Source organism: Fukomys damarensis, unplaced genomic scaffold (genome assembly GCF_012274545.1).
Source record: "Fukomys damarensis isolate Sample0158 unplaced genomic scaffold, DMR_v1.0_HiC HiC_scaffold_30, whole genome shotgun sequence".
NCBI lineage: Eukaryota > Metazoa > Chordata > Mammalia > Rodentia > Bathyergidae > Fukomys > Fukomys damarensis.
This window is the reverse complement of record NW_022900942.1, coordinates 39,423,969-39,442,805: the sequence shown is the minus strand read 5'-3', so window position 1 is coordinate 39,442,805 and position 18,837 is coordinate 39,423,969. Positions and strand designations below refer to the sequence as shown.

Sequence of the window (18,837 nt, the reverse complement as noted above, 5' to 3'; positions counted from 1 at the left end):
ATTGATTATAGTTTACAACATGATTAATTATAAGCATATAGAATTCTGTCAGTTATCTCTGTAATGGTATGTAGACTATACACTAAAAAATAGTTCAATCTCCATGGATATTTCTAATCATTTTAGGCATTTGGAAAAAATGTAATCTCCAACTTCATTCAATTAAATTATGTATAACAGTGAGGCAAGTGCAGTATGAAAATCTCCAGAAATCACCAAAGGACTAGGAAGACAATCTACATGGCTTTCAGTCCTTAAAAATCCAAAGACCCATTTAGTTCCAGCTCCTTATTAAAAACATAACTAAAAAACTATGGCTTCACATCGAATACTGTGGAAAAAGGTATTCTCCTGAGTTTTGAGAATTTTAAAAACTTAAGAATTTGGCTTTATTTTCCCTGAGTATGGATCTTCAAATATGTATATTGTGTTCAAATAGTGCTCAGTCTTCTTGGTTGAGTGATTTTGATTGCATCACAAAACCGTGACCCTCCGGTCTGGTAATAACCTTTGACACAGGAAGTGAAATAGCTGCCCAAGGTGCCACCAACAAATTGTTGCAGCAGGTAGTTGGACTCACAGTCAAGTGCTCTTTTTGTAACCTCATGCTGCCTCCCTGTGGGAAGGTGGTAATAGTGTTCAGATGTAATCTCTTCACAAATTGTTATATTTTCCTACAACTGGACTAGAATTTTAGGGTGACTTATAAACTTAACAACCGGTGTTTACCAGATAATTTGATGACTAAACAACCTGTCTTAAAGGAAGTAAAATATTGAGTTTTATTTATTTCATCCAAAGAGGCTGGGAAAAGCACTTTGTATGTATTATAAGCTATTAAATATCAGAGACAAATTCAAGAGAATTTGCTATAATACTTATATAACAGTTGAGTGAAAACCTGTGTCCTATTCTTCTCTACTCACCTCTCCATGCTTACACACACTTCTTGATATGAGCTTCTCTCTCCATCACTGAGAGTTCTGGAAAGGAAGGCACACTCACAGCAGGACTGTGCCAGTACTACAAGGTATTATCAGATAATACGGTGACTGTTTAAATTTTTTAAAATTTATTACACCAACACACACATTGTTAATGATCTCCCTCAGAATATTCCCCCTCACTTCAAACACATATCCGCTCATTCGTGCCACTTTCTGAAGTACTCCTGGGAGTCTTCTTACGTGTTTGTCTTTAGTTGCCCTGTTTTGGCTGCCTCAATATCCCAGATCATTTCAGAACATTTACTTTTTGTGGTCATTTTGACTTTGGGGAAGAGGCGGAAGTCTCAGGGTGCCAGATTCCCCTAGTAAACAGGGTGGATGACTATACACTGTAATGTTTTTAATCAACAGAAATTGCTGTAAGCATAAATTGTAAACTGCTTTAGAAAAATGGCAAAAACAATGGGATAAATGTGTTTAAAGCAGAGAGAGTGTTTTGAGTGGATTAATGTCAGTGTGTCTTTATAAACATTTCAACATTCACCATATTTTTGATCATGCCACGTACGCACCTGTAGCACTTGTTCTTCTCATGTTGCAGATTCTTTTCTACTTCACTGACTGCCACTGGCAGAGGGCCGGAGGAAGGAGGTGTGGGTCGGTAGGGAGGAGCCACTTCTCAGTGTGCAGCCTTTGGTTGGGGTTGGGAGTTACCCTGGCAGTTCACCACTCTGACTTCCAGTCTCACCATGGACTCTTTCTGACAAGAGGATATTCTTTCTCTTCTAATATTGCTGGTATTTTCTCCATTTTTGAGCAGTTCTGAGTTTTCCAGAAAACCTTTTATGTTTAGCTTAACTCTTTCAGCCATGCACTGCTCCTGCCCACTGGAATTCTACATAATATATAAATCTAATCCCCTCTCTATGCCTTGGCCATTGATATATGTGAAGAAAATCACCCCATCCTATACCACCAGACTAATTCTCCCATCCATCCTTCCTCCTGGCATATCATTCTGCCTTCACCACTGTCCTTACCAGTTTTTCTCTTCATTGGCTTCAGTTTGCCAGCATTATTCTTACTCCTCCTCCTCCTCTTCTTCTTCTTCGCCTTCTTCATCATCGTCTTCTTTCTCCTCATCTTCCTCTTCCTCTTCCTCTTCCTCTTCCTCTTCTTCTTCTTCTTTCACCTATCAAAACTCTGAGGCTTTATCAGAATTGTTTACCCAGCTGTAGCCCTGAGCGTGTTGACTCTCTCCTGTTTGGACTCTGCTTAGCTTCTGGGTGGGCAGCTGTGCAGTCCTAACTTTTGATTTCCTGCCTTGTTGCTGAAAAGCATGTTGGAGGTTAAGATTGCTTTTGTGTGCCAGAGTTGCTGCATCTCTCTGCTTTTAAGCTCCACAAGATTCTGGGGGGCTATTTAAAATACAAATTGTTGAGGTATGTCCCGCAGTCTGTGTCTATGAAACACCATGTGCTGCTTCTCTCTCCGACATTGTCAGCTGAAGCTTCAGGGCATCCCTGTGTTTGAGGAAAAAAACAATCTGGGCCTTCTGTGTATAGAAGGGGTGAGGATCTAAAGCTCTGTGAAGACAATATGGTGCTTCTATTGATCCGTGTGAGTTGAACATATGGAGGCTCTGAGAAAAAAAAAAAAAAAAGCCTGCCCTATTTAGCGACCCAGGCTGATGAGAAGGTGTGTTACAGATCTGTATTCCTCCCAGCATGTGGGCTGGGACACATTGGCTCATTTTACTGATGAGTTTCTTGAATCAAGCAGGGCCATCATCTCTTACCAGTTTACAGCATTAATTGAGTTGTGTGAGAAACTCTGCAGGTGCATGCGTGAGAGGAGAGACAACCTGGAAACACAGCTTCTGCTTTTCCAACTACTTAGAGTGAGGGCAGCAGCCACGTGGAGAGCCACAGCAGTGTGTGAGCAGGGGCAGCTGTGCGGGTGGTAAAACAAGGTCATCTCTGCAGATGGAGGGGGCCGTTTCCAGCCTGCAGGGAGAGGGCGGAGATGCTGTCTGGTCCCAAGCTTTTTGGGCTTTTTCTCTGAAACAGAACTATAGGCCCATGGCCTGAGAAGAGATTTCAGTGCATTTCTGGGTGTGTTAAATTGGTATAATTTGGATTTTAAAATGTTGAGATGTTCAGCAAATAACAGTGTTACGTGGAGACGGTAAGTCAGAAAATTGGAAGTACCCGCTGTCCCGGAAGCAGTGGTGGATGTGCTCATGGGAGTTGCAGCATCTAGATTTCTCAGAGGTGGCCCTGAGATGAGATTCTGGTACAAGAAGAGAGATACCCATTTCACTGTTCCTCTACATTCATTTTGGATTCCATAGCAAAAACTCATATTGATTTTGGGTCGTTTTAGCCATACCACTGCCTGACCCTATGTATTTGTAAAACATAATCTTTAAACTAGGTTAAAATACTAATCATCCGTGAGTTCTCCAGGAGTAATACAGCAATACAGTGAGTGTATATTTAAAGTATAGATGGCTAGTTACTTGATTGTTAGGTTTTGGTAGACATGAGGCTCACTTTAAAGATAGATATATAGGTAGATAGAAAGATAAATACAAAGATGATTGGGAATAAATAGATATAGAGATAGATTCCTGTCTCCAAATTTCAATTTGCTGTGGCTAGAATGAGTCATACCCATAAAGTCACACTTTAATAAGCCTTGCAGGTTAATCCAGCCCAGGGCTCCTAGATCCCTGCCTTCAGAATATTAACTAAAATAAGATAGCCCCAATTTCCCAAGTTCCCAAAAGGAAGCCAGGAAGGCTGCTCCAGGCTTTTATGTTTCTGTCTCACTGTCTTTGTGAAGAGGCTCCAGGTTCTACTGTGCACAGTCTTGCCAAGCAGAGTTTGGAGCAGAGTAAATTCCTTTTAGGATTATAGGATTAGAAAGCTGAAAGGTGATTCAAATTCTTGATTAAACAGAAAGAAGGAAACAGGAGGGGATGCTCCCGAGCACCCACATCACTCCAATGTGTTTTCTCTGTAATTAAAGGAAGTGATTGCAAAATATTTGAGAGGATTAAATGCTCAGAGAATATAGTGATCAAATAACATGTGATGCTGTATTCTTTACAGTGATCCCTGGCTTGGCTTTGCATATGGTTTTGAATGGCTGTCACTTAAACCTCAATACTGAGGGAAAGCTCAAATGGAAACACTGTGCATTGTGAACTTGGAATACAGCCTCGGGACTCAGATGGAGAGACACTGGACTCTAGTCTGGGGTTCTCTATAAACGTTTGACAGCAAAATAAAAAATAATGTCTTTATTGTTCAAGTTCTTTTTCCTTCGTTGAATCACAACAATAATCCCTGTAATGTTTTTCTATACATTTCCCTGTATTGATATCCACTAATCCAGCAATGCCTTATTGGAAAGCTATTTTAAATCCTCTCAAGGACCCAGAGAGCAAATTATTATATAAATAAATAATCATTGATTGAGTGGCTTGCAGATGCCAAGCTTTTCGAGGAATATAGAGCTGAATTCCTCCTCAAAGGAGATTGTAATTGGGCTTGGTGGGAGAAGGAGAATCACAACATAAGGATGTGAGAAATGGGGCTGGGGTGGTTTCTGAAGAAAGGTAGTTCTATCTCCCGAGGCAAGCTGCAGTAGTTTTCCATGGTGATGCATTTTGGCAAAGTTGTATTGAGTCTGCTTGGTCAGGCTGTAGGAGGGAGCTCCACACCTCCACCAAGCAGGTCAGGGCAGAGAGCAGATCAGGGCTGATTTTAGGGCCTTTCCACCTGCACAGTCCTGAAGCCCCACCCCCACCCCAATTCCAACTGGGTTGAATGCTCTCATCCTAATATTGGAGACGCTTCGTAATCTTTGAACAAGTGGCCTCAAACTCATCATGACTTAGCCTCTGTGTGCCCATAAGCAAATCACTCATCTCTCTGGGCTCAAAGGGACTCAGAATCTATTTATATGATTATGAAATACAATACACATATGTACATATATATTTGTATTTTACATAAATATTATATATAATGCATGTATAAAATGTCATCTTTATAGATGATGCTTAATCAGCATTACATTTAAAAGAAAGAAAGGAAACTGGATCTGAGGTTGGCTGGCTTTATGCAATAATCTTTTCAATTTTTGCAATGACTCAGTGTAGTTTGACTCATTGTGGTTTGAAACATTCACAGATAATACATAAAGGAATAAGTGTAGCCATCAGGCAGTACATTTTTTGTTTTGAAAAAGAGATGGCCATAGTTTGATGACCCCTGGACTATAAGCTAGAGAATCAGAAGTCAATGACAACTGAAACCAATAGGCCAGTAGTTTCATAGTTTAACCCGAAGCAAGAAGCAGAAGTGTCATCTGTTAGAAATGCAGGGTCTCTGGTCTTACACTGAACTTGCTGCATCAGAGACTGGAGGATCAGCCCTGGCACTTTGTGTTTAATAAGCCCACAGGAAATTCTGATGGGCGGCTCAAGTTTAAGAACCACTTCCCCTAAAACAAACACACTCAAGAATGTCAAACTTAAGAAGATTGTATTCATTTTTTGCTGACAATTGCAAAGGCTTGCATCTCTATGATGCTACATAATTGTGAGGGGGCCTCAAGCTTTTCCTTCTAATTGATGCCCCCAACCAGTGTGGCTTCCATAAAAGAATGACCTCTTATAAGAAATGTTTTAAGAGACTGAATTCCTCCTTTCTCCCAAGGATGACATATAACAAGTACTATTCTACCTTCATAGGGGAAAATTCACTGCACATATGATGAATACCATAGGGCATTAGTTTTCAAAGTGCAGTCCCCAGACCAGGACCACCAGCATCCCCTGGGTACTTGTTAGAAATGCAGATTCTCCAGTCCAGGCCTCCTGTGCAACTTGGGCCCGCTGCTTTGTTTTCACCAGCCCTCCAGGTAATTCTGAGTACACGCAACTTGAAGGACCACTGGATTAGATCCTGAAGGCTTGTTTTTCAATCCTGCATGAGAAGAGCTGCCACAGCCATCAGTGAAGGAAAGTGGGTAGATGTCAGAATGAGTCTCCAAGGGCAGTTGGCTGCTACCAGGAAAGGTGCACCCAAGCCTTCCACTTCCAATTCCAGTGCCTTTTATATTCTGCCAGATGATACTAGAGACAAACGCAATCCTCTTTCCACCCTGCCTTTTAGAGTTAACATTGAATTCACTTAACTCCATGAGAACAATAAACTGCACATGGGTCTTTAATGTATAAAACAGAACAAAAACCCCTTAATTTGACACCCTGAGAAGAATCAGCATCCTCTCTCGAGCCAATCGTGCTTTCCTAGTTTTGTTCTCTTTCTGTTGGGGGAATTAACTGCCTCTTGCTGTACCAGATGCCTCCTTCCTACCCAGTGCCCTGCAGTACAAGGCTCGAGCTCCAGCTCTTCCGTGTGTACAGTGCTGTCGGCTGTCTGCTTTTCTGTCTAGTTTGGGGTGAGACTAGACTTTCTTACCCTTTGTTCAAGCAGGAGCAATGACAGTGAAATGTACAAAGAAAAATATAGTCACATTGACTTTTAAGAGTCTAACTTTTGAAGCCAGAGGGACCCCTGTCATGAATTCAGCATTTTCCTGTCTTTTTCACATCACCTCTGCCTGCACGTCAGTGGCTTCTGGCTCCTGAGGGGCAGGACTTCGGCCTGTGATCAGAGGGGTGGCATCTTCTTTGTCTTGACTGAAGCTTTAGGAGGGGTAGGAGGTAGGGGCAGTGGGAGAGGAGGTAAAGCAGTGCCCTGCTATAGCATTTAACTCACTCAATGGGCCAGGAAAGATCCTAGGGACTTGATGGATTCCACTCCATTGACTCAGTCTTTCTCTTCACAATAGACAACATTATAAGCTTTGTGCATACGTACATCGTGGGAATAAGCTATGTGGAAAGATTTGATACCGACCCACTCTGTAAGAATTGTGACTTGATCAGTTAGAAATATTGCCCGGGTAGAGGGGTTTGCAGTAGCATATGCCATTAAATACCACCATCCGTCTTGGGTTTCTTCTCCACCAACTTTATATTTTAATACATCTTTTTACATCCCTTAGAAAGTTTTATTCCCCAGTGACCAGCTCATACAGAGAAGCTACATAGAGAGCTGCTGGTTCAGTGCAGTAGCCACTGCCTATAGGTGGCTATTTAAGTGAACTTATTTCAAATAAAAAATGTAAAATTAATATTTTAATAATTCTAGCCACATTTCAGGTACCTACTGGCTTACTAGTTTGATGTGGCAAGTGGCAGTCACACAAAATAGTGCCAGTGTATAATGTTCTCAAGACTTCAGAAAGCTCTGTTGAACAACGCTGCTCTGGAGCCTTGCTCTCCCCCCGCCCGACTCTCTCTGTTCTGACTCTTGACTACCTCTCTTTTTGCTGCAATTTGGGGTGTCTTCTCATGTCACCTAAACCAGCACCTGTGTTATGTATTTTTTCTGTACATGATGCATGTACATTTTAGTTGAATAAAAACTTCAGTTAAATGTGATGAAGGCTGTTTATGGTGGTAGTGTAGATATCAATTGGAGAGAGAGAATGTGGAGGCAGGAATGGGAGGCTAGGGTTGGGTATGGAAGGCATTCAGTCAGCCCTTCCAGTGGCCCCAAGTCAGACATGGTATGTAGGCATTTTGTAACCAATTTTGTACTATGCACATGTTCAAAAATACAAAAAAAAATTGAAAGAGTAATACAATGAATATCTGTATCCATCATCTAGATTGAAATATGGCCAACATTTGCCAAATTTATCAGATTTACTGACTCACTTAAAAAGTCAGTTGTAGGCAGCTTAACTCCTGACTGTTTTCTGCTACAGGGTGTGCCTCCTAATACCAGGAACATCTCTCTACATAGCCACACTGCCATATGACTCACACACACACACACACACACACACACACACTAGTCAAGCATTTACTCACACTTGATCCTCTGATGTGCATCCGTTCTTTCCCACATGAAAAACAGGGGTTGGGGAGCAATGGGAGAGCTCTTCCTGCCCTCTGTATGCATTAATTCCTGTCTTATGTGTACAGACCTGCTGTGCTCTGCCACACAAGTATCCAGGGCATTGTATCTTCCCTTGGTGCCCTGAAATATCAGGGGAAGGGTTTAGAAATAGATCACTATCTGATATTATTGACAACTTGAATTCCCTTAGCTTAGCAGGAAGGCCTCTCTGGATAATGGGCAGCCACTCTGTGAGATAGCTTGTAAATCAAGTATGGAGATCCTAAGGGGGCTTTTAAGGAATGATTTAGATTATTAGAGAGAAAGAAACAAAGAAATATAAGGATCAGTCATGGTTCTCAAAGAGCCCATTAAACAATCAAAGCTTCACTTGGACAAAGACCATGGACATTATCACTGTCACACCTATCACACTGTCTCTTTTCTATGAGGAACTTCTTGAAGGTATCTTCACCCATGGTACCTAGCGCAGACTAAGTAAAAGCAAATGCTTATTGATATTCCAATCTCATAGCAAGGAAAAAAAAATCATCTAATATCATATAGTAGGTGCTCAATAAATACATTTTGGTTAAATTGAATTGATTTATGACTCTCTTGCCTGGGAACACTGACACTGATCTGTATTGTTTATCTAATAGTTTGAAGATGGTATTTATGGGGTCAGGAGCCATACCTTATAATTCTTATCCTACATAAAATTTGCTGCAGTATTAGCTCACAGTAGGCTAGCCATACGTGTTTGCTGAATGGATGTGTGGATGAATGAATGAATTGCATTTTACAAATAGAAAGTATGGTTGCTTACCAGATTTAGCGTGGATCCTAGGCTATAAGATCAATGATACTACTTCTTTCTCAAAAATGGGATGAAACCAGTGTGCCCTCTGCACCATGAGTACCTTTTCTATTTAAAGGTAACATTTGTAAGCCTTCTGACAATGCATGTGTACAAAACAGCACACAAACACAAAGTTTTCCTTTATTATTCCATGCTGGGGAGTCAGTGCCCACTAGTTTCTGTTTTCAGGTGTGTACTCTCTCTGTTTATTTCACTTTGAATACCCCTGCTCTTTCAGACATAATGACGTCGATTTAAATGCCTTCCTTAGTGTTGCTCCCATGGTCAAAGGTGCCAAAATGATTATATATGAGATTGCTATTATCAAAAAGAAACCTCTCCAAATTTAAACCTATTTTCACAGACTTACCAATGCAAAACTCCTGTGATTATATTGGAACTAGGTAAATGCTCAAGCACAGGTTGTACTAGAATGAATCTGATTTGATAATAGCTCATGTGAGAAAATGTTGTTTGCATAGCTAAGGTAGACAAGCCTGATATAACAAATACACAAGTGTTTAGGTTTCTAGAGCCTCAGTGAGCCTGTGTTGTTTGCTCGGGTCTTGTCCTCTCCAATCAAATTGGCAAAACAGGAAAATGGGAGAGGGGAAAAGGGGATTGCATGTCAGTGGCCAGAGTCCACTCTGTTGGTCACATCTAATTAAAAAGAGTCTGGAAAATATAATCTAACAGTATCCTCAAGAAAGAACTGGATTTCTCATAAAGAGATGGCACTTGTTGACAAAAAGTTTTAGATGACTTCCAAATAAAAAGAATGAAAGGAAAGAGCAGGGTCTTCGATTAAAAGTATAAAGGTCCACAGTCAGAGGCAGGAGTTTTAGGAAAGCACACTAGCCCATACCAGCTGGAGCAAGTCTCTGGACACCATATTTTAGAGGGAACATGGAAAGAAAGGCCAGAAGAAACAAGGACAGACTGAGACAGTAGGAGTCGAAGAAGCACATTCAGGGAGAAAGGATGACTGGAATTGGGGTGTTTGTCCTGGGCAGGAGAGGTTTGGGAACACGTCCAAGATCGCAGAAGATCTTTTTAAAAGAGAAAGCTCGTTCTGCTCTGTACCAGAAGGCTGAACTGTGACTCCTACAGAATGCGGAAGGATAAGAGATATGTACTCAATGTATTCTGAGTCCCTAGCACTATGCCTCACACATTTCAAATACTTGGTTGCTGTGTCTAGGTGAAATTCGCTAATTAATTACTAAGACTCAGGTTTCAGTTCTTCATCTAAGAGAAGGAAAAGGACCCATGATACAAACCAGGTGCTGCAGTGAGCCACAGCAGTGGAGCACGCAGTGTCCTCTTTGCTAGCCCTCCCACCTCTGAACCTAAGACTCTTCATCCCAGATCAAGCTTTTGAAAGGCCACTGTATCACAGCAGGTTTCACTATCCCAGCCAACATCAACAGAAGTCACACAAAAACAAATGGACTTGGAGAACTGTGAGAGAGATGTTTACTCAGAATTGGAAACTGCCTTTGGAAACTCTTCCTCGCCCCTTGCCTCCTTGCCAGGATTTGCCAGATGCCAGAATTTGACATCCACAGCCTTTTAGTTACACACACCCCACCAGAGGTGTGTGCGCTGCCTGTGGTCAGATCACCTGTTGAGTACCCTTTCCTTTTCCCATGGCCCAGCAGCAATCCTGCTGACAAGAAAGGTCAGTCTCCACGTGATGAAATTCACGAGCTCTGCACAAGAGATATCTTAGCTTTTTGTGGATGGGGTCACTAACCCCAAATAATGATTCCAGGAAACACTGGAAATCTTTACGTTTCCAGCTGAGTCTGAAAACAGTGTGATTCTTGGAACTTAAGAGGAGCCTGAAACGTTACAATTGTAGCATTACAGGCTCCAGGGAACCTTCTCTCTCTTGTCACGGTGGTCTTAGCAGCCACTAAAGTGACAAGAGTCCCCTCTGTCTGTTCTTAGTGTTCTTCATGTTCCTAATGCTTTTTTATGTAGCAAGTTTATCAGCTGAGACTTGAAGAGAGAAAATATCCAGGAAAGATACTGTTTTAGAAAAACCGTCACTCACATCTCACTTTCAAGAAAGAGTCTGTGAGGGACAGAGAGCCTCTTCTTTTTTAAGGAAAAAAAGCCCAGACAGGGTGCACATGTCTATAATTCCAGCACTGTGGGAAGATAAGGCAGGAAGATCACAAGTTTGAGCTCAGCCTGGGCTACTTCATGACTTACTGAGAACTTGTCTCCGAAGAAAAAAGAAAAATAGGACTGGGTTCATGTAACTCAATGCAAAAGCCCCGAGTTCAGTCTCCAGTACCAAAGGGTCCAGAGAGAAGGGAAGGGGGAAAGATTGATGTAAAATAATAGGAGATGGACCAAATGGAGGCAGGAACTAAAATATTTAGATTAATTTCATATACTTATTTGTTTTTAATTATTTTTGGTCTAGTACGAATTTTAAATTGTTGATAAATAGGAACAAAACTCAACAAGATGGGGGAAAATGCAGGATAGAAGCAGGGATATCAATCAACTTAAAAAATTACAAGTCCAGTCTAACTAATCCTGCTTGGGATGTCAGATCCACAGTTGTACCACCTTGGGAACCCTCTCAAGCTCTGTTTTGTTTGTTGTTAGAAAAAGCATTGATGAGGTATAGCTCCATACCACAACGTACAACATTTTAAGTGTGTCATTTAGAATTGTTTAGCACTTTACATTTGATACTATGACTAACTTGAGAATATTTTCATCACCTCCCACAATAAATCCTGTACCTATCACCACTTACCTTCCATTCATCCCCACCCCCAGCCAAGCTCCTACAACCACTAATCTACTTTCTGTCTCGTACATGAGCCTGTTCTGGATGATGCATATAAATGAATAGCTTTCTGTGTCTAAATTCCATGGCCTTTTGTATCTGACTTTTTTTTACTCAGCATAATAGTTTTAAGGTTGAGGCAAGCTATGCTATGCATCAGGGCCTTTTTGTGGCCAAGTAGTATTCCAGTATATGGATATACAGCAGTTTGTTCACCCATCCACCGCTATGTAGACATTTGGGGTTCTTTTCTCCTTCATTTTTTTGGTTGTTAATTAATGCAGCCATGAACAGCCATGTACATATTTGAGGACAAACATGTTTTCAATTCTATTGGATATATACCTAGAAGTGAAATTTCTGTGTTATATAGTAATTCTATGTAATTCTGTGTTTAACTGTTCTGAAGAACTTCTAAACTGTTTCCAAAGCATCTAGTCCATTTTATTTTCTCAGTGGGGCTTCAGTTTTTATCTTTCATCCTCATTTGATTTGGTCCATGTCTTTTTTATTAGAATTATGTTGGTAGGTATAAAGTAGCATCTTATGGTAAGTTTTTGTATTATTTTCTTTTGGTGATGCTGGGGATTGGACCCTGTGCCTCACACATGTTAGGCAAGTGTTCTACCACTGAGCTACATCCTCAGCCTTTATTTATTTTTAGAAGAAGTTCCCACTACGTGCCCCTGGCTGGCTTCAAGCTTGGGATCTTCCTTCCTCAGCTTCCTAAATTGATAGGGTTACAGTCATTCACCACCATACCCAGCTTATTGTGGTTTTGGTTTGTATTTTCTCAGTTACTAATTTCATTGAGCATCTTTTCCTGTGCTTATACCAGATGCAGTCTTTTGGGGAACTGACAGAAAATAAAATCTTTTTCTTTTCTTTTCTTTTTTTTTTTTTTGGGTACTGGGGATCAAACTTGGGTCCTTGCACTTGTGAGTCAGGCGGGGCGGAACCACTGAGGTAAATCCCCGGCCCATGCTTCCTATTTTTAACTGGATTATGTAACGTTCTATTGTTCTATGGGAATTCTTCATGTATTCTAATTATAAGTGTTTCCTCTTGTTCTTTGAGTTTTTCACTTTCTTGACGGAGACTCTAGAAACATAAGTGTTTTGATCATAACAGTCAGTTTATATACTGTTTGTCTTGTTGGATGTACTTTAGTGTCATATCTAAGAAGTCTTTCCTGAGCCAGGGGTCAGGAAAATTTATTCCTACATATTCATCTAAGAAGTCTATAGCTTGAGCTCTCACATTCAGTTCTGTAGCTTAGTTTTAACTACTGTACTTATTTTTACTGCATCCGGTATAAAGTAGAAAAGTTATCACTACCAGAACTTCTGTTTCCCCAGTTGTCTTCTTATGTCCTCTTTCTTCTCTTGCTCTTCCTCCTGTCTTTTCTTCTCATCATCTTTTGCATGGGCTCATCCGGCTGTCACAGCCACATTCATGGAAAAGTCTATTCCCTGTTGTATTATTTTAGCACCCACAGCAAAAGTCAATAAGCAATAACTGCAAAAGTTTATTTCCAGACAAGTACTTTTATTCTATTGGTCTTTGTAGCTCTGTTTATGCCAGTATCTCATCCTTGATTATGGTAGCTTTGTAGTAAACTTTGAAATTCAGAAGTGTGAGTCTTCCAACTTTGATTGTTTTTTTCAGGCCTATTTTGCCTAGCACTTCAGTATGAATTTTAACATCATTGTGTTAATTCCTGCAAGAGGTCTCAATTTACTTTGAATCCTAGCTTTGCAAAGATTGATAAATCACATATTACTTTAGCGTGATCATTGCCCTGCCTCTGGTGACAGCTCTCAATTTATACAAGCACGGGGATGCTATGCCTGCCGCTGGGCCCCTCTGTTATAAACACTAAGTTCTAGATTTAAAAAGGAAAACAGTCTTGTCTCCCTTAAGGCAGAATGGGGTTTCCGCTAGAAAAGAGAAGAGGGAGGAACAGTTGTAAAGAGGGGGAAGGAATAAGAAATGGAGAGACACGGGGAGTTCCAGGGACTCTGGCAGTACATAGAGAATCAGCTGGAGATGGCTGGTCCCTGGGAGATTGCTAAGTGTGGGGCAGTACAGTACGGGGGATACTATGTTCCTGCTTGCTGCAGACTCCACCCACCTCTAACTGAAAGGCCATTATTTGATGCATAAGAATCCTTCAATCTCCTTGGTCTACTTGGCTGCCTTTTACTTTGCCTGTGAACCCCAAATGTAATTTAGAATGATGAGAAAACCCAGTTGAGTTCCAAGGGCCTGAGGTTGCTCCTTTAAACTGTCTTTCTGAGCTTGGATGGAGTGTGCCAGGCTTCCTGCTGCTAGGTTCAGTGGCCTGAAGCCCAGAGCAAACCTACAACAGCTCTTCCTCTTCCTACACTCTTACTATTTAATGTGAGGGACATTGCTGTCACGGGAATCTTAGAGAACATTTACGGAAGGGAAGACGTTGTGTCCTATGCGTCACATGCATATTTCTTAATTCTCACCACAGTCCTATAAAGTCAGGACAATTATTGTTAGTCCCCATTTTACAGGTAAAAAAAGTGAGGCACAAATAAGTTATATCTTTTATCAAACTCCCAAGGATGAAGAGAGGGCATATCCAGAACTGATCTCAAAGATGAGTGCTATATTGAGTCTTCCCTTTTGCCTTCCTTTTCTGTTTTTTTTGTTTTGTTTTGTTTTGTTTTAATTTAAATGAAGGTCTCTATTTTGAGGAATCACAAGTCATCTTACAGTTCCTTTGGAATTCAAAGACTCTGAAAGGCAATGGCTTAATCTCAGTTTTTCAAGGAAGCGTCTTTCAAGATTCCTGCCTTCCTTTCTCTGAACTCTTATTGCATTTTTTTAAGAAGTCAGCACTTGATTCCAGAACCACTGATGGATTTGCCTGGGACCTAATGGCCTTCTGGCTTCCTGGCATCACCAGCCATGACCAGACAATTCCTTTCCTTCTCCAAGACTAACATAAGCAACAGGCTGTGTGTAAAGATGTGCCTGCTTATTTATGTGCCTTCCAGGACGTAACCTGTCACTAACACTGCTGCTTTTCCCAAACCTTTATATCATCCAAGGGGTCAAGAAGATGGAAGATGTGTTGCACAGGTGACGCAGAGCTCACTCCCTACCCCCGTATGCTGTTTCTCCCTGTGGAAACTGAACTGGATTGGAGCTGCCCCATGTTTGGTAAAGGGCACACCAGAATAAGAGCCGGGTCTCAACAGGAGTGACTCAGCTAAGTGTCCTGCCAGTGCTCAGCATCAGGGTTCTTTGTTAGAGGAAAGCCTCATTACCAGCTTTCTTCTCCCAGAGGAAATTAAATCACTTGTCCTATTGGGCTGGAAACTGATGAGGAGTTTGTTTGTTTTATTTTGTTTCCTTTCCTATGCATACACAAAAGCTGGATTTATTTTATGCTGTTGATAGTTTCTACTTTTAGATCTTATCTGGTGCCTCCCCACATGGAACCTAGTCTTTGGTTCCTTCTTGTTGTCAATCTGCAGGCCTCTGATTACCAGCAGCCCCTCACCCCGTTACTATCGACACTACACTGCTCACACCACTTTCTGAAGCTCCAGGGAAGGTGAAGGCCAAGGACATTATGGGTATCAATGTAACACTGTGAGATTTCCTCAGATCCTTGTATTTGTACATGCATTATTGCACTGCGACACAAGCTGTTTGAGTGTGTTATTTCTTTGGAAAGAAGAGAAAAGCGAGAGACACTTTCCATAAAATAGAAGGCCCATTAATTCTGGCCCTGAATTTCAGATGAGAGGAGTTCCTGACCTGGAAATTTTGCATTTGTGAAAAGAGACATTTTGGTCTAATATGATCACCCCTACTTTCTACAGGATAGCTTTAGCTCATTGAGGCTCTCCTTGATGAAATATCCACTGCTCTTTAAGTGGAACCTGCCTTGGAGTGTAAGGTAAAACAGCATTTAAAGTTGAGAGGCCCTTAGAGATTGCTTACTCAGCCTGTTCATCCTACAAATGATGTTCTCCACTGTAAAGAACTAAAGGGGTTTCAAAGGATCTCAGCAGAGTCCAAGTTAGGAACAGAAAGTCAGACCCCTGATGCCATGATACTGCTGTCTACCGGCCTCGTAACTCTAGAGGAACATTTTATCATTGTGAGAACGATGCTATTCTCTCAGTCTTCAACTATGAAGTGCTCTACCCATTCTGTTTCACCTGCCTAATCTCTAATAGCACTGCAGACCTAACCCATGGGGTTGCTGGAAATCTCCAATGAAAGTCTCCATCAGAGAAGGCCTACTCAGTGTGACTCAACCTCCTGTACCTATTCTATAGCAGTCAACCAATATTTACTAATGCTTAACTGTATGCCAGGGACTGGGACAGACATCGTGGAAAAGGCGCAGATACAGAAGACAATATTTATCCTTAAAGAATTTAGACAGTAATGGAGGAGAGAGACAATCCATGTATGCATGCCCTCAGTCGCACTCTCACAATTGTACAAATTTTAAAGCAAAGAGTGACTATTATTTTTTTTTCTCATTGAGTTTATTGGTACATTTTAGGTATATAGTACAGTTACATTCATCATTGGGATCTTCTCCCTTTACATGACAGGTCTTATGAAAAAATGGGGAAAGAGTGACAATTATTACTTGACAGATTAAGAGACATTTCTAGAGATTGTGGAGAAGTGAGCCTTCCTAACATGGATGAAAATTGGAACTATTTAAAAGAAATCAGCATTGAGCTCATCTTTCAATTACAGTGGACCCTTGCCTTACAAACTAATTTATTCACAAGGGCTGGTTGTAACTTGGGTTGGTCAATTGAAGGCTCGGGCCCCTCTACACAGCCTTCAAAGTCTCTCTCCTGCATATAGGCAGGCCTCAGTGCCCTTAAAGAGACACTGCCCCAGGATTTGTTAATTAACCCTGCACAGGAAAGGATGGTATAATGCCCCTTCCAGAACGCTTTAAGGGTTAAAACTGTGTCTGAGACCATCTGGAACACAAGCAGCTGGCATTCAGGTCGTAACTCAAAAACTTTGTTTGTAAGTTAAAACAGAATTCTGGTCATACCCCAAGTTCATACATCAGGTCAGTCATAGTTGGAGGGTCCACTGTATGGATCAAGTTGACTTATAGGAGCTTTTTTTCTAGAGTTGTTTATTGTTTAATTAATGTTGGTCTTCATTATCACCTGAATTAAAAGTTTTCCAACAGAGTTCGTGTTAAGAGCATGTAGTGATAGCTCAGTGCGTGTTTGTGGATGTGCTGCAATTACTTGCTTCTCCTAAAAATCATATTGGTATTATCCATGTAACAGTGAAAACTAATTGACTCTGCAAGAAAGCATATGTGGTATGAAATGGATGCTACTGATTGCCTTCCTTCTGGAAACCTGTGTTATTTCTTGGTTCTCAGTGAGCACACCTGCATGTGCATTTTAAGGTAACTCTTCTTCATAGAATTCTCTGTGTTCAGAAGATTTTTACCACTTCCTCCGGATATGCTCAGGACAGTTCTCAGTCAGTCGCTCTTCTCGGGGCTCTCTTCCTGGCTCCTCCTTCATCTGTCCTGGTGACTAGCCTTTCTCTCAAGCATAACCAGGAACATGATGGGAACAGGTGGTGTCTGTGTTGTTCCGGTGCTCTGGAGCTCAGGGCCTGGTGCTTCATTTCACTGTCAGCAATCACAAAACAAAAGGTTTCCTCCTCTGGGTGTTGGCTTGTAGCCCAGAGGAATCATGAAGCCAGGGAGCTGAGCGTTTAAAAAGAGGAAGATGATGTTAGCAGAGGAAAATCACTGCTGTGCGCATGCCTTGACCCAGCTCTGAGACGCAGCTTGCCTGCATCCAGCAGGCTACAGGAGGAATATTCTTCCACAAATGCAAATTGATAGGCCTCTGCATCAATGAAAGTTAAATCTCACTTGCAGTACCAGAAAACCCACAAGACAAATCTCAAGCAAGGTGGTAGCTGAGTTTTTTCTTTATCAAGGAAGTCCAGGAGGAAGAATATCGTGTGATTGGTTCCATAATTCTATTATATTCCAGTTCTTGGCCTTCTTCTGCCTGTCCTTCTGCTTTGCCATCCTTAGATTAAGGCTTCCTGTTCTCAGGGTACCTCGTGGTTCAAGTATGAATTCTCCTACTGAAACTGAATGCTGGGAAGTTCCTGAAAAAGAGACAAGCAATTAGGGTTTTGGTCACTTTCATAGGAATGAATGGGGTTAGGACCAAAAGGTGGATATAACTTAAACATATCTTGAGGGATTGGGCTGAAAAGTAGAAGGGATGCTCCTGGAATAGCCTTCAGTGGCAAGGAAAGTTACTTCTGTGCATTGCACAGGTCTAGATTGGACCATGGGCCCACAGTGTCTAACTGTACCCATCCCAGTCACAGCCTACTGGGTCTGCTGGAATAGTGAGTAGATTTGCATCTCAGTCTTAGACTCAGAGCTGTTTCCATGTGCTCTCAGTCATCGTGGCATTGACCACAGTGGGCACAGCCAGCTGTGTAAAGGTCACATTGACACCATACCGTAGATGAGCCCATTCCATTTTTAGCTACTGAGGAGGCTTGGCTTTGTTGGCTTGCTGTCTCTTTTCATCATGCTTCCCATCCTTTCTCAGCCTTTTGCAGAACAAGATGTGAATGCCATTCTGGTGAGCTTAAAAAAAAAATAATAGAGGGCTCAGGATGAATGCTCAGAGCTGGCCTTTTAGTGTCTGCAGCTTTTGTCCTTCTATAAGAAACAGATTTTAGACTCAGCGTAGAGCATCTGGAGTCATCAAAACAATCAGAAGTCCCTCTTAGCATCCCTACCCCAGCCCAAGACAAGACTTTCTTTTATATTCTTTGTATGTGGCCTCCTGTTGCTACCTTTACATGCTTTTCACAGACATCCTTTCAAAGCAAATTTGAGTGTGGTGAATAACCTGGGCTGAGAATAATCATCATTTAAAAAGTGGCTCTGACCATTGTCTATTGATTAGGAACACACTGGCTTGAGACAGAACTCAACTAATGAAGCCAGGCCCGGCCCTCTAGAAACTAGTTTATTCTTAGGCAGCACAGAGTACACTTAAGCTAGTGGGGAAATCACATGTCATATTTTGATTTGCCATTTCAACATCAAGTTTTGAAGTTTGATTTTTAGCTTAGTTTCTAGTGCATTTTGTTTTTTTCTGGGTAGGATCAGAGTCACATTTTCTTTACATGACAAGG

General features: G+C 41.4%; 1 protein-coding gene across 1 annotated transcript in view; it reads left to right on the top strand.

The window, feature by feature from the left end:
• The window catches only part of Setbp1 (SET binding protein 1), a gene marked incomplete at its 3' end in the record, with an annotated part of 348,446 nt that overhangs the window by 203,805 nt on the left and 125,804 nt on the right, over window positions 1-18,837 (top strand). The window lies entirely within an intron of this gene.